Below are 16997 nucleotides of genomic sequence, written 5' to 3' on the forward strand. Positions count from 1 at the left end.
TTATAGTTGTAATAAATTATTTTGTAGTTATTTGCTTAGTGATAGTATCTCCCTCATCCCCCCAGCCTATAAGCTTCTGGGAGGCAGCACGGAGACTGTCCAGCATTCTGAGAACCCTACATGGAGTATATAGAGGCGTAATAAAACTTGTTTAAGTGCATGACACATGCCACTTCCGTTTCTGATCGTCCTCGTTTTACCTAACAGCTCATAACTCTGTATAAATATCAGTAGGAAACAATCACTCAGGTTGGCCCTTAGCCCTGGATGCCTTTTGCTTATTTATCTAACCTTCTCTGGCTTGTTTTCCTACAGAGAGATCTGGCAGAATGCAGGGGGTTTTGGGATTTTCAAACCTGATCTTTCTCTTGGGGATTTTCAGGACTTTGATTCATACTTGAAACCTAAGATCTGGAGGCCATGTTCAAGCTTTGGGAGTGACAGCTCCCCCTCCCCATCCCCGGCTGGTTTTGCACGATCCCCTCACTCCTGCCAAGTCCCATCGCCGGATTTCTTAGTGCCCACCCTTGAAGCCCTCCTCTCCTCCTTCGGTTACCTGGGCTGGGACCACCGCCAGGCACCACCAAAAATCAAGCCAAACCTGTGGCTTCCTGAGACACATCGGTCCCTCCAGCTACTGGGATCTGCTGGACCACTGCTGCTGAAATTCTCCACTCCCTTTTTATCCCTTCAGGCCTCCTGTGCCTGACACCCCCGTCAGTGCCCAGACCGTACCTCCTTTCTCTACCCAGATATAGACTCTTGTTCTTTCTCTCCCTCCTAAACCTTTCCAGGCAGGCCCTCTGGAATCTCTGAACCGTAGTAAACAAATTCCCCTGAACTCTTTCCATTCATTCCTAATTAAAAAAAAATTAACTGAGATATAATTGATACCTCATACAATTCACCCTTTTAACACGTACAGTCCAGTGGGTTTTCATGTGTTCACAAGCTTGTGCAACCATCACCACTACCAAAGTACAGAGCATTTCATCAACTCAAAAGAAGTCCCGTACTTATCAGCAGTAACACCCATTCCTCCCTCCCCCCAGCCCTTGACAACCCTAATCTATTTTCTATCTCTATGAATTTGCCTATTTTGGACGCCTCTACCAACATTTTCCCCTTCTTCCTTTCCAGCCTCCCTTCCCGTGGCCACTTTCTTGGACATTGTCATGACTACAAACTGCTCCATCCCTAAAATACTACTCCGCCATACAGCCCTGCTCCTGCTCCACCCTCAGTGTCCTGTGCCTTCTACAGAGCCCAGGGTGGGGGCCTGGGAGGCATGGGGGAAACACTGTACTAAGTGAAAGCAGCCAGTTGCAAAGGAAGACATATCGTGTGATTCCATTTATATGAAATGTCCAGAATAGGCAAACATATAGTGTCAGAAATTAGAGTAGTAGTTGCTAAGGCTGAAGGCTGAAGGTGGGGCCGGGGTAAGATGTGACTGAGAGGTAGGGGGATGAAAGCTAAAGGGTATGAGGTTTCTTTTAAAGGTGAGGAAAATGTTCTAAAATTGACTATGTGATGGTTGCCCGTATCTACACATATACTAAAACCACTGAATTAGACACTTCAAAATTCGTGAATTCTGAGATCTGTTAAACATATAGCAATAACGCTGTTTAAAAAAATCATTGTGGGGATGTCAGCAAAATGGATGACTAGGAGGCTCCAGGCTCTTGTTCCTTCATGGAAAGCTAAACACACACATACACCCTCCCCACTGCCCTCCTCCACCCCACCCCCCTCCCCCCAGAGAGAGAGAGAGAGAGAGAGAGAGAGAAAGAAAGAAGAGAAGACAAGACAAGACAAGACAAGACAAGACAAGACAGAGAGAGAGAGAGAACTGGCTGAACAAACTTTATAGGAACTCTGGAAAACAGTCAAAGGTTAGAGCAACCAGGTAAATGCCCAACCAAGGAAAGCCTCCTTAACTGCAGCCTGGGTGAGAGAGGGAGACCCTGTCTCCATTTTTCAAAGCCTCCTTCAAAATAATAGGAATTTTGCCAGGCACGGTGTCTCGTGCCTAAAATCCCAGCACTTTGGGAGGCCCAGGTGGGCAGATCACCTGAGGTCAGGAGTTCAAGACCAGCCTGGCCAACATGGTGAAACCCCGTCTCTTATTAAAAATACAAAAATTCAGGCCGGGCACGGTGGCTCAAGCCTGTAATCCCAGCACTTTGGGAGGCCGAGGCGGGTGGATCACGAAGTCAAGAGATCGAGACCATCCTGGTCAACATGGTGAAACCCCGTCTCTACTAAGAATACAAAAAAAAAAATAGCTGGGCGTGGTGGCGCATGCTTGTAATCCCAGCTACTCAGGAGGCTGAGGCAGGAGAATTGCCTGAACCCGGCAGGCGGAGGTTGCGGTGAGCCGAGATCGCGCCATTGCACTCCAGCCTGGGTAACAAGAGTGAAACTCCGTCTCAAAAAAAAAAAAAAAAAAAAAAAATTCGCCAAGCATGGTGGTGAGCACCTGTAATCTCAGCTACTCGGGAGGCTAAGGCAGAAGAATTGCTTGAACCCAGGAGGCTGAGATTCCATTGAGCCTAGATTGCACCACTGCACTCCAGCCTGCGCGACAGAGCAAGACTCCATCTCCAAAAGAAAAGGTAGGGAGTTTCATTTTCTTTCTACTTTGCCCCACCTCCAGTGCCAGCAGTACTGGTCTGGAGGAGATGGTAGCTCAAGCCCCAGTTCTCTCCTTGCTTAGACTCAAGGCAGAGCCAGACCCATCATGCACAATGCTCTAGCGTGTCTGGGGTCTGCCTGCAGGAGTACTCTCTGCTTTGCCTAAGTGAAAAGGGGCAGCATTGCCTATGAAAACAGCAGACAGACTACAGACCTGCAGACAGACTACAGACCTTCAGACACCAAAGACAAAGACTGCGGATTGAAACATACAATAGACCATCTAAGGCCCCAAGAAGCTCAAGGAATATCAAATAAAATAAACTTGAAGAGACCTGTGCTAAGACATATTAGAATCAAGCTGTTGAAAACCAAAGACAAAGAGAGAACTTTGAAAATGGTAAGAGAGAAGTGACTCATCATGTACAGGGATCCTCAGCAAAATCATCAGCCAATTTGTCAGCAGAAACTTTGAGGCCCAGGGAGCATTGGGATGATATAAAGTACTGAAAGAAGGTAAGTTGTCAATTAAGAATTCTAGGAGCCGGGCGCGGTGGCTCAAGCCTGTAATCCCAGCACTTTGGGAGGCCAAGGCGGGTGGATCACGAGGTCGAGAGATCGAGACCAACCTGGTCAACATGGTGAAACCCCGTCTCTACTAAAAATACAAAAAATTAGCTGGGCATGGTGGCGCGTGCCTATAATCCCAGCTACTCAGGAGGCTGACGCAGGAGAATTGCCTGAACCCAGGAGGCGGAGGTTGCGGTGAGCTGAGATCGCGCCATTGCACTCCAGCCTGGGTAACAAGAGCGAAACTCCGTCTCCAAAAAAAAAAAAAAAAAAAAAAGAATTCTACATCCAGCAAAACTATCTTCCAAAATATTAATTAGAGTGAAATTAAGAAAATCCCAGATAAACATGGCTGGGCACAGTGGCTTATGCCTGTAATCCCAGCACTTTGGGAGGCCAAGGCAGGTGGATCACCTGAGGTCAGGAGTTTGAGACCAGCCTAAGCAACATACAGAAATCTTGTCTCTACTAAAAATACAAAATTAGCTGGGCATGGTGGCAGGCACCTGTAATTCCAGCTACTCAGGAGGCTGAGGCAGGAGAATTGCTTGAACCCAGGAGGCAGAGTTTGCAGTGAGCCGAGATTGTGCCACTGCACTCTAGCCTGGGTAACAAGAGCGAAACCCCATCTCAAAAAAAAAGAAAGAAAGAAAGTCCCAGATAAACAAAAGCTTAGGGAGGTTTTTTGTTTTTTTGTTTTTTTTTTTTTACCACTAGTGCTGCCCTGCAAAAAATACTGAAAGTAGGTTGAAATGAAAAGATGGCAGTAGGCTAAAACTAGGTGAAAAAATATATAAAGACCTTTGTTTGAGGTAAACACATAGACAAATAAAAAAGCCAGTATGCTGGGCGCGGTGGCTCACGCCTGTAATCCTAGCACTTTGGGAGGCTGAGGTGGGTGGATCACTTGAGGTCTGGAGTTCAAAACCAGCGTGGCCATCATAGTGAAACCCATCTTTATAAAAATAAAAAATGAAAATAAGAAAAAAGAAGCCAGTATTACTATAATTGTGGTTTATAATTCCATTTTTTAAATACAGGATGTCTTAGTCCATTTAGTGTTGCTATAAATGAATACCTGAGGCTGAATAATTGATAAAGAGGTTTACTTGGCTCACAATTCTGCTGGCTGGAAGCCTGGAAGCCTCAGGATTTTCCCACTCTGTGTAGAAGGCAAAGGGAAGCTGGAGTGTGCGGAAATCACACAGTGAAGTAGAAAGCAGGAATGGGCCGGGCGCGGTGACTCAAGCCTGTAATCCCAGCACTTTGGGAGGCCGAGGCGGGTGGATCACGAGGTCGAGAGATCGAGACCATCCTGGTCAACATGGTGAAACCCCGTCTCTACTAAAAATACAAAAAACTAGCTGGGCATGGTGGCCCGTGCCTGTAATCCCAGCTACTCAGGAGGCTGAGGCAGGAGAATTGCCTGAGCCCAGGAGGCGGAGGTTGCGGTGAGCCTAGATCGCGCCATTGCACTCCAGCCTGGGTAACAAGAGTGAAACTCCGTCTCAAAAAAAAAAAAAAAAAAAAAAAAAAGCAGGAATGAGAGAGGGGAGCTGCCAGGCTCCTTTTAACAACCACTTCTCATGGGAACTAATAAGGTGAGAATGCACTCCCCTGGAAATGCATTCTATTCACGCAAGACCTGCCCCCATAACCCAAACATCACTCACTGGGTCCCACCTCCAACACTGGGGATCAGATTTCAACACGAGATTTTCAGGGGGCAAATACCTAAATTATAGAACAGGATTTAAAGACAATGAATAAAATAATTATGAATCTATGTGAGTGGGTATACAATATATAACAACCAGTCACATAAAATGTGGGGGTCGTGGAGATGTAAAAGTGTTTGTATGCAATTGAAGTTAAGTTAGTATCAATTCAAATTAGATCATTATAACTTTAGGATGTTATATGTAATTCCCATGGTAACCACAAAATGTATTTCTAGAATATACACAAAAGGAAATAAGAAGTGAATAAAACATGTCACTGCAAAAAAAAAAAAAAAAAAAATGCAAAGAAAGGTAGAAATGGAGGAAATGAGGGACATAAAAAGCTGAAAAGTAGTCAGATGCAGTGGCACATGCCTGTAGTTCCAGCTGTTTGGGAGGCTTAGGTGAGAGGATCATTTGAGGCCAGCCTGGGCCACGTAGTGAGACCCCATTTCAAAGAAAGAGAGAATGAGAGAGAGAGAGAGAGGGGAAGGAATGAAGGAAGGCAGGGAGGGACGGAGGGAGGGTGAAAACATACAGAAAACAACAAAATGGCAAAATAAGTCATTATCTGTCAGTAAGTGGATTTAAATTTAAATTTAATTGCATTCAATGCCCTGATAAAAAGTTATAAAATGACCTATTATGTTTTTTAAAAATGATTCAATTATATACTGTCCACAATAGACTCACTTTAGCTTTAAGGACACAAATAGATTGAAAGAGAAAGGATTTAAAAGATATCCTAAGCACATAGTAATGAAAAGAGAACAGGGATAGCTCTATTAATATATAGCTATCCTTGTTCTCAAAATAGATTTTAAAGTCTGGCTCTACAACAAGAGACAAAGAAGACAGTGTATATTGATAAGCGTCAATTCACGAAGAAGATGTAACAGTTATAAACCTATATGCACCAAACATCAGGGATCCAGAATAGCTAAGAAAACAAGGATAGAATTGAAGGGAACACTAGGTAACTTAACAACAGTAGTGGGAGATTTCAATTTTCTACCTTTTTTTTTTTTTTTTTTTTTTTTTGAGACGGAGTTTCACTCTTGTTACCCAGGCTGGAGTGCAATGGCGCGATCTTGGCTCACCGCAACTTCCGCCTCCTGGGTTCAGGCAATTCTCCTGCCTCAACCTCCTGAGTAGCTGGGATTACAGGCACGTGCCACGACGCCCAGCTAATGTTCTGTATTTTTAGTAGAGACGGGGTTTCACCATGTTGACCAGGATGGTCTCGATCTCTTGACCTTGTGATCCACCCACGTTGGCATCCCAAAGTGCTGGGATTACAGGCTTGAGCCACCGCGCCCAGCAATACTCTACTTTTAATAATGAATAGAACAACTAGGCAGAAGACCAATTAAAGAAAAGGGAGACTGGCTGGGTGCAGTGGCTCACACCTGTAATCCTGACACTTTGGGAGGCTGTGGTGGGCAGATCACTCCAAGTCAGGGGTTCAAGACCAGCCTGGCCAATATGGAGAAACCCCATCTCTACTAAAAATACAAAAATTAGCCGGGCATGGTGGTGAGCACCTATAGTTCCATCCCAGCTACTCGGGAGGTTGAGGTGGGAGAATTGCTTGAACCCGGGAAATGGAGGTTGCAGTAAACTGAAATTGCACCACTGCACTCCAGCCTGGGCAACAGAGCAAGACTCTGCCTCAAACCACAACAACAAAAATACATCCCTAATCAAAAATTTGAATTCTGGAATGCTTCAAAATTCAAAATTTTGAATGCCTATGGAATACCACAAGTGAAAAATCCTACATCAGACCTCATGGGATGGGTCACAGTCAAAACTTTGTTTTATACACAACATTATTAATGATATTGTATAAAATTATCTTTCAGCTGTGTTTATAAATATAAATAAATTTCATGTTTAGACTTGAGTCCCATCTCCAAAATATCTCACATATGCAAATATTCTAAAATCTGAAAAATTTGAAATGTGAAATACTTCTGAAATACTTTCCAATAAGGGAAACTCAACATGTATACCAAGGTGTATGGGATGCAGTGAAAGCTGTATATGCTATGAAACAGCTATAAAAGCTTACACTGAGAAGTTGCAAATGCTTATGTTAAAAAAGAAGAAAGATCTCAAATCAACAACCTAAACTTACACATTAAGGAGCTAGGAAAACAAAACAAAACAAGAAAAACTAAAGCTAGCAGAAAGAAAGAAATACCAAAGATTACAGCCGACATAAAATAGAGAACAGAAAATCAACAAAACCAAAAGTTGGTTCTTTTAAAGACATTAGCAAAATTGACAAACTTTCAGCCAGATTAATTAAACAGAGAAGACTCAAATTACTAAAATAAGAAATGAAGGTAAGGAGATTCCTCTAAAATTTATAGAAATAAAAATATAAAGAAATAAGGGTGATAAGAGATTAATAGGAACAATGGGTAAGGTTGTTGGTTACTTAATTCACTAACTCAGATGAAAAAAACAAATTTCTGGAAACATAAGTCCTACCAAGACTGAATCATGAAGAGACGGAAAACATGAATAGGCCCACTCCTAGTAAAAAGATTGAAGCAGTAATCAAAAACTTCCCAATAAAGAAAAGCCCTGAACCAGATAGTTTTACTGGTGATTTCTACAAAACATTTAAAGAAGAATGAACACTGATTCTTCTCACACTTTTCCAAAACATTGGAGAGAATACTCCCTGACTCACTCTATGAAGGCAGCATTACCATGATACCAAAGCCAGACAAAGACTCTGTTAGAAAAGAAAATCACAAAGCAATATTCCTTGTAAACTCTGATGCAAAAGCCCCCAACAAAATATTAGCTCAGAGAATTCAACGGCACACTGAAAGGATTATACAATATAACCAAGTGAGATTTATATCTATAATGCAAGCATGATTCAATGTATAAAAAGCAATCAACAGCCTAGCTCAGTGGCTCACACCTGAAATCCCAGCACTTCAGGAGGCCAAGGCAGGTGGATCATCTGAGCTCAGGAGTTTGAGACCATCCTGGCCAACATAGTGAAGCCTCATCTCTACTAAACACACAAAAATTAGCTGGGCGTGGTGGCAGGCACCTGTAATCCTAGCTACTCGGTCGGCAGAGGCAAGAGAATCGGTTGAACCCAGGAGGCGGAGGTTGCAGTGAGCCAGGATTGTGCCATTGCACTCCAGCCTGGCAACAAAAGGCAAACTTTGTCTCCAAAAAAACAAAACAAAACAAAAAACATCAAACCAAACAAGCAAAAAAACAACCAAAAATAAATAAATAAATAAAAACCAAAAAACAGTCAACATAACACCACATTAATAGGATGAATGAAAACTACTGCATGGTCATCTCAATTGATGCAGAAAAATCATTTGGCAAAACTCGACACCCTTTCATGATAAAAACAAACTACGAAGGGAAAGTATCTTCCTCAACACAATAAAGGCCATATACAGAAAGGTCACAGGTAACAATGTACTCAGTGGTGACAGACTTCAAGTTTTCCTCTAATCAAGAACAAGACAAGGATGCATGCCTTCGCCACTCTTATTCAACATATACTGAAAGTTCTAGCCAAAGCAATTACGCAAGAAAAAGAAATATAAGGCATCCAAATTAGGAAGAAGTACAATTATCTGTTTGCAGGTAACAATCTTACATATAGAAAACTTTAATAATTAAAAAAAGACAAACTGTTAGAGCTAACAAGCAAATTCAGTGAAGCTGCAGTTTACAAAATCAACAAACAAAAATCAAATGCATTTGTTTACTCTAAAAATGAAGAATTCCAATAGGAAATTAGGAAAAGTCTATTTATGATTACATCAAACAGAATAAACTAGGAACAAACTTAACCAGAGGTGAAAGACTTGTACACTGAAAACCACAAAATGTTGCTGAAATAAATTAGAGATAAATAAATGTAAAGACATTCAGTGTTCATGAAGCGAAGACTTAATATTGGTAAGATGCAAAGTTACTCAAAGTGATCTACAGAGTCATTGCAATCCCTGTCAAAATGCCATTTTCTTATAGAAATAGAACCCCCCCCCCTAAAATTTCTATATAATCTCATGGGGCCCCAAAGAGCCAAAATAATCTTGAAAAAAAGAACATATTTAAAAGACTCATACTTTCTGATTTCAAGACTTACTACAAAGCTACAGTATCCAAATAGTGTGATACTGGCAATAAAGACAGATAAATAGGTCCATGGAATAGAATAGAGAGCCCAGAAATAAACCCTCATATGTTTGTATGTGAGAATCAATCTCTCTCTCTCTCTCTCTCTCTCTCTCTCTCTCTCTCTCTCTGTGTGTGTGTGTGTGTGTGTGTGTGTGTGTGTGTGAGAGAGAGAGAGAGAGATTCTGGGACAAGTGGGTAGCGCAAGCAAAAGAAGGAAGTTGGATCCTTGGTTTACACCAGACATAAAAACAAATTCAAAGTGGATCAAAGATCTAAATCTAAGAGCTGAAACCACAGAACTCTTAGAAGAAGACACAGGGGAAAAGCTTCATGACATCCAATCTGGTATTGATTTACATATGGCACCAAAGCAGAGGCAGCAAAAGCAGACTGACCCATTGAACTCCATGAAAACAGAAAACTTTGGGGCATCAAAGGGCACTATCAAGACAGTGAAAAGACAACCTGCAGAAGAGGAGAGAAAAAGAATCCCAGGAACTAGCGTTCTATAGAGCCCCTGTGGCAACACTGGCCACTCCACCCTCCTATCTGTGTAGACAGCTTGTTCAGCCTGTGTGGACTACTCTCTATCTTCCCAATCAGCTATGCTCTCTCCCACCTCTAGGCCTTTCTGCACAAGCTATTCTGTCGGTAAGGAGCTCTTTTGTCTCCTGCTCCATGACCCACCTGCTTTTGCAAAAGGTGACCCACTTACTTTTGCTCACCTTCAAGGGCCATTTAAACATCACTTCTGGGCTGGGCGAGGTGGCTCACGCCTGTAATCCCAACACTTTGGGAGGCCGAGGCGGGTGGATCACGAGGTCAAGAGATCGAGACCATCCTGGTCAACATGGTGAAACCCCGTCTCTACTAAAAATACAAAAAATTAGCTGGGCATGGTGGTGCGTGCCTGTAATCCCAGCTACTCAGGAGGCTGAGGCAGGAGAATTGCTGGAACCCAGGAGGTGGAGGTTGCGGTGAGCTGAGATCGCACCATTGCACTCCAGCCTGGGTAACAAGAGCGAAAAACTCTGACTCAAAAAAAAAAAAAAAAAAAATCACTTCTTTAGGGTACCTTCCTGGATATCTTGTCATATCTGCAGACAGCATCTGCAGTACTTCCACCACGATAGTATAATAATATCCAGTCATTTTTGTTTATTTTCTTGCATTTCTCTGTCACTGGGCTGTTACCTTCATGGAGGAGGGACCCCATGCAGCCTATGAATTGCTGTGTCTGCCACAAGCACAGTGCGTGGGATCAGCAGGTGCTCCATCACTACTTGAGGAAGGGAGAAAGTCAGAGAAGGAGGGGTGGATATTGAATTCTTAAAAGTCACGCTTCCCCCCATTATAGATCTGGGTCTCACCGAAGCTCCAGGAGCAGAGCTGCTCCTCCCACCTCACATTCATTAATTTTTTGCCTTCTGCTCGAGTTTTCTGTGCACATATTTCATCCTGTGAGGGCCCCGTTTGTCTCTGCATTCCCTACAGCACCATGAACATAGCAGATGCTTAATAAACCGTTACATAAATACGCACGCACATTTTAAAACCGTCTGTTGTAAAGGAACCATTTTGACCTTTGGTTGTCCTATTTAAAGACAGGCAAAGAATCCCAAAGTCACCCAACATGCACGTGGGCCATCTTTTGTTATCAGCTCTTCACTGCTTTTTATGCATCTTCCATTTCAGATGACCAGTTTGAAAATTGTCGTGAAGTGTAAAAGTATAAAAATATAATTTCTTTTGTTTTTTTTTCTCAAGGAGGTGGGCTTACTTCTAAATGAACGATGGTAAGTATTGCGTCAAACTTCCCATCAGAAATCAGGCAAGCGTGATGAGAACGGAGTCAAATACAAAAAGCGTTGAAAGAAAAACTCCTATCAACCTAGAATCTGTATCCAGTGGAATTTTTCTTCAAAGGTGGAGAGGATATGAAGATGAAGAAAAGCCGAGAGAAGAATTTTCCAGTAGACCTGCCTTGCACGTCAAAAGAAGCCCTTCAAGGAAAAGCGAAATGAAACCTTGGCTCTACATAGAGAAAGGAAGAACATCAAAGATGGAATAAATGGAGGTAAAAGAAAATATTTTATTTTTACTATTTTTTTTTTTTTTTGAGATGGAGTCTCACTCAGTCGCCCAGGCTGGAGTGCAGTGGCACGATCTCAGCTCACCACAAGATCTGCCTCCTGGGTTCAAGCGATTCCCCTGCCTCAGCCTCTCAAGTAGTTGGGACTACAGGCGCACACACTACCATGCTCGGCTAATTTTGTTTTTGTAGTTTAGTAAAACCAGGGTTTCACCACGTTGGCCAGGATGGCCTCGAACTCCTGACCTCGTGGTCCACCCATCTCGGCCTCCCAAAGTACTGGGATTACAGGCATGAGCCACTGGACCTGGCCTATTTTTATTATTAATTGGCCTTATAGATAATTGTTTTTTAAAAGTTAAAAACAAGAATGTCTCAAATGATTCTGGCTCATGGTTAAGTGCATGAATACCAGCAATATCTAAGGAATGGGAGGAAGGAACAGGGAACCCTCTGTTACCGGGTATCTGCACTTGCTCTGTTGTTTTAAGAGATGTCTGCTTTCTTTTTATCAAGCAGAAGACAAAGGAATTCATGGTGGCAACGATGCTGGCAAAGAGAGCTCCAGGGCTGAATTTTCCCAGCAATTACATTCCCCAGGAGTCAGGAGAGTGTGACAGAAACCTAGCTCTGACCCCTGCTCTCACCCCTCCAGAAGCTGGGGGCCAGGACCCGTCCACTCTAGGGACACAAGTTCTTCTTTTAGGTAGCTCCAGCTTATTGGTCTCCGCAACCAACCATTGACTTAATAAGCTCATTTCGTTAATAGATGTACATGCATCTATTAATGAATAACTTCACCCATGAAATGGCAGGCTCCAGAAGGGCTATGAAATGGTGGTGCCTCACGCATTCACTTGCCACCATGCCGCCTTTGAAAGAATGAATGTTTTTTCCATCTGGTGGAGGTGAGAATTGAATGTAGAGCCTGCTGAAGCTGTGTATTTACCTCGCCACTCTTTGCAGGGACAGAGTCAATCTCTGGTTTCCCCCACATATCTCAGGATGGAAGGAAACGGGGACTCTTCTTCCTGTATCATGGAAGGCGGAATGAAGGCCTCGCCAAGGAAAGAAACTCACTAAATCTGACAGACGTAAGGCCTGCCTGAAATCGGTGAGGCTCATCCCAGTCCAGAGCTCAGGCAGTGAGAAATTCACCAAAGCTCCCTTTCTGGGGAGAATTAGAGAAATGTTTGATGCTCAGAGACAGGCACCTAGAAATGCCATAAATAATGTCACAAAGAACGCCTCAAATGACGGGCTCAAATCATACTAGAGTGAAAGAAACACCACCCTCACCACAAATTCCTAACAGCCCCCTAAGCCAATCTCCTGACCGCCACCGCCCCCGCCCCCACAGCAAACGCCTGCCACACACCAACAAGGGAGAAGAGTCCTTGTCACTTACCCAGAACCGTGTGGGAGCTGTTGGGTGGTGGCTGCAGGACAGTGAGACACCTTGACAGGTCTCTGGCCTGGAGAAGTTGGGGAGAAAGTTCCCTCCAGGGTGTCCCTCAGTTTGGGCTCTTAAGGTAATCACGGAGAGAGCCTGCAGATGTTGAGAGTTTGAGAGGGTTCAGGAAGGTTCCTGGAGCCACAGGAGAGGAGGCAGCTGTTGGCCGTTGGGGAGACAGTTGGAGAAGGTTCCAGCGAAGTTCCAGGGACGAGCTAATACGTAGGGCAGACGAGAACAGGAAAGAAGAATGGGTGGGTTTGCGGCATTCCTCCTTCCAAGGATTCTAAGGAAAAGAGTGGAAATGGCAGAGACGATTCTCTTACTGTTTCTCCTGCCTTTCGAGATGCGCTGAGAGTCAGGCTGAAGGGACGCTGGAGGTGCAGAGTCAGGAGCAGGAGGCTGGAGGGACCACCGAGACCAGAATCCAGGGAAAGAGGACCGGCATTTCACCACGGAGAGCAACAGGCACGCTGCCACAGACGGGGGAGAGACCGCGACGGACAGCCATCCTCAGCTCCCAGCCTGGGGGGATTTATTTATTAATGATTATTTAAAGACGGAGTTTCACTCTTGTTGCCCAGGCTGGAGTGCTATCATGCGATCTGGGCTCACTGCAACCTCTGCCTCCCAGGTTCAAGCAATTCTTGTGCCTCAGCCTCCGGAGTAGCTGGGATTACAGGCACCACCACCACGCGCAGCTTTTTTTCTTTTTTTGTACTTGTAGTAGAGACGGGGTTTCTCCGTGTTGGCCAGGCTGCTCTTGAACCGCTGACCTCAGGTGATCTACCCATCCTGGCCTCCCAAAGAGCTGGGATTACAGGCGTGAGCCACCCGCTGAACCAGGCTACTGTAGGGATTTAGAAACCTCCCATTCCTCGACAAGTGTGGCCTGGAGCCTGCAGAATGATGGAGAACACCACCACCTGGTTCAGCCCGAGGTATTTCAGGCTGGCTCTGACTTGGGTAACTAGGCCCGGGGCAAGTACGTGGTTTTCAGGTCCCAGGTTTCCTGCTGTGTTTTAAATAACCACACCTGGAACCATCGCTTGCTTTCTAGAGAATTTCTCCCAGGAAAATCAGTGAATCAGTGAAAAGTTAAACATTAACCCAGTGGTTCTGCACAGTAGACCATCTGAGAAATTCCTGAAAACACCAATGCCTGGCCCCACAACAAGTGGATTAGACTAGAATCTCTGAGGGTGAAGCCTAGACATGGAGGTTTTCAAATGCTTCCCAGATGATTCTCATATGCAGCCAGGCTGGAGAGTCCTTGTATTTAATCTATATAAATAGCAGGCATGCACCAGGTGTGGAAGGTACAAAGATGAACAAGGTGAGGATCCTGCTCTTGATAAGCTCACAGCTTAGCGAGGGAGTTGAGCATCTAAACAAACAGCCAGGTGTGGTGGCTCATACCTGTAATCCCAACACCATGGGAGGTGGGAGTATTGCTTGAATCAAGGAGTTCAAGACCAGCCTGGACGACATAGTGATACCACCCCCATCTCTACTAAAAGAAAAAGAAAAAATTAGCTAGGTGTGGTGGTGCACACCTTGAGGCTGAGGAGGGGGAACTGCTTGAGCCTGGGAGGTAGAGGCTACAGGGAGCCACGTTTGTGCCATCGTACTTCAGCCTAGAGTGAGACCCTGTCTAAAAACAAAATAAAACAACACAGCAAACAAAATCACAACTGAGGGCCAGGTACAGTGGCTTACACCTGTAATCCTAACTATTTGGGAGGCCAAGGCAAGTGGATCACTTGAGGTTAGGAGTTTGAAACCAACCTGGCCAACATAGTGAAACCCCATCTCTACTAAAACTACAAAAGAAATTAGCCAGGTGTGGTGGCATGCACCTGTAATCCCAGCGACTTGGGAGGCTGAGGCAGGAGAATTGCTTGAACCTGGGAGGCGGAGGTTGCAGTGATCTGAGATTGCACCACTGCACTCCTGCCTGGGTAACAGAGTGAGACTCTGCCTCAAAAAAAAAAAAAAAAAAAAAAAAAAATCACCAACTGTGTGCCGAGTTCAGTCATAGAAGCACTCCCAGATTAAAGAGGAGGGTGTGTTAATCATGTTTAAAAAAACATTTTTTTTTTTTAGAGACATTGTCTTACTCTGTTGCCCAGGCTGGAGTGCAGCGGTGTGATCATAGCTCACTGCAGCCTTGAACTCCCGGACTTCAGGGATCTTCCCACATAGCTAGGACTGCAGTCCATACATCACCATATCTGGCTAATTCTTAAATTTTCTGTAGAGATGAGAGTCTCGCTATGTTGCCGAGGCTGGTCTTGAACTCCTGGGCTCAAGCAGTCCTCCTGCCTTGGCCTCCCAAAGCAGTGGGATTAGAGGTGTGAGCCCCTGTGTCCAGCCAGTCATGTTTTAAATTTTCTGTATTTTATGATTGTTTGACATCTTGGGGGCCTTGCTGGCCTAAAAGAGACTGTCCCTCCCAGGGCTAGCTAATTCCTATAGATAGTAAGTAACTTGCCTGTGAACTTGCCTTTCATGTGCATGACAACCAATTCATTCCCCAGCCCCCGACCCTTTATCTACTGTCACACACCAAGCCAATACTCCCCCTGCCCTAAATCACCCCAGACCACCAACATTATGCAAACCAGCCAATCCTCAACAGCTCAGCCACTCCGCCTGCCCCTTCCTTCCTTCCCATAGGAAATGCAATCAGGGCCCTACTTTGTCTGGCTCTTCCTGTCTCCTGACCTACCAGCTGCTTCCCCATGTGGCCCTGTGTGACCTAGTATGCCCCTTTCTCTTGGAAACTATAGGTAATACATTCTCTCAGTGGCATTGGCCTCTTCGTGTTGTTACTCTGTAACTCCTCTCAGCTAAAATCCCACCACTACAATCAAGACAGAGGGTGTGATTCTCTTATGGAATGGGGATCAGAAAAGGTTTTGGGAGAGGGACAGGAGAAGGTGCAAAGGCACTGGGGCAGAAGGACTCAGAGGCTGGTGGACGAGGGATGGGATGGAATTGCTGGAGCACCAAACACAAAGGACCAAGAGAGTTGGGGTGGGGACCGCATCCAAGTCTTAGGCTGAATGGGAGAATCCCAGGGTCAGCATGGGACACCACCCTTCACCATTGTCACTCAGCCTTACAACATCTCCAAGAGCTGGATAGAAGACAGGAGACTGGTCAGGAGTTCGAGACCAGCCTGGCCAACATGGTGAAACCCCGTCTCTACTAAAGATAAAAAATTAGCCGGTGTGGTGGCATGCGCCTGTAGTCCCAGCTACTCAGGAGGCTGAGGCAGGAGAATCTCTTGAACCCAGAAGGCAGAGGTTGCAGTGAGCCGAGATAGCGCCACTGCACTCCAGCCTGGGCAACAGAGTGAGACTCCGTCTCAAAAAAAAAAAAAAAGAAGAAGAGAGGAGACTATTCTACAGGTGGGAAACTGAGGCATGCTGAAGAGTTGATTCCTCTTTAAATAAGAGCTGACTTACGCCCTTGTCTTCTCTCCAGCAAGTCCTGTGAACTAACTCATTTCACAGTGTGGGTTTCTGTGAGGTTAACAAGGTCATCGTGGAGAGCCTTCAGGCTGGCACCAACATTCCTGGCCTGAAACTATAGCAAGAGAGACTATAATGGCAAAAGCCCTTATCCAGAGGGAAGACGTGCTTTGCGCGTGGACTACCACTGCGAGCTTGTGCCGTGGTCAAGCTTCCTATTCTTTCTATTCCTGTTTCCTCTTCTTTAGAGTGGGCACACTAATCCACGAGGCAAGCAGACGAGGAAGGAGAAGGGTGAGCAGTGCTTGACACATACTATGTTTGATTCCACCTTTTCCCTCTTATTTCTTTATTGAGACAGGATCCTGCTGTGTCGCCCAGGCTGGAGGGTAGTGATGTGATCAACCCTCCAGGCTCAGGCAATCCTCCCATCTCAGCCTCCTGGGTAGCTGGCACTACAGGCACGTGCCACCACACCTGGGTAATTTTTTGCATGTTTTGTAAAGACAGGATTTTGCCATGTTGCCCAGGCTGATCTCGAACCTTTGGGTTCAAGCAATCCACTCACCTTGTCCTCCTAAAGTGCTGGGATTCTAGGCGTCAGCCCCAGTGCTTGGCCTTATTTTTTCCCTCTTAAACCAAGAAAAATTCTAACTCTGATGAGAACAAAAAGAGAGAGGATTACAGGCTTGAGTTACCATGCCCGGCCTACATTCAGTAGTTTTATTCTCATTTTCTATGCTTTAAATATCTGATATTTTACAATACCTTACAGTTTGCTTTATTTTCCCTTTATTACCCAGGAGAATCTACCAGCAAAAAAACATTCCGTTTTGAAATAATTTTCTAAAGTCTAAAAAAAA

General features: G+C 44.7%; 1 protein-coding gene across 2 annotated transcripts in view; it reads right to left on the bottom strand.

Moving 5' to 3' along the window:
- The window catches only part of PEBP4 (phosphatidylethanolamine binding protein 4), a 288994-nt gene that overhangs the window by 220681 nt on the left and 51316 nt on the right, over nucleotides 1–16997 (bottom strand). For both annotated transcript variants that reach the window (XM_074384057.1, XM_074384056.1), the window contains 2 exons: nucleotides 12982–13180; nucleotides 12611–12870 (listed from right to left, as the gene is read on the bottom strand). The gene's annotated coding sequence lies outside the window, so the exon portion shown is untranslated. The remainder of the gene's footprint in view (nucleotides 1–12610; nucleotides 12871–12981; nucleotides 13181–16997) is intronic.

Source organism: Saimiri boliviensis, chromosome 13 (genome assembly GCF_048565385.1).
Source record: "Saimiri boliviensis isolate mSaiBol1 chromosome 13, mSaiBol1.pri, whole genome shotgun sequence".
In the NCBI taxonomy this organism is placed as follows: Eukaryota; Metazoa; Chordata; class Mammalia; order Primates; family Cebidae; genus Saimiri; species Saimiri boliviensis.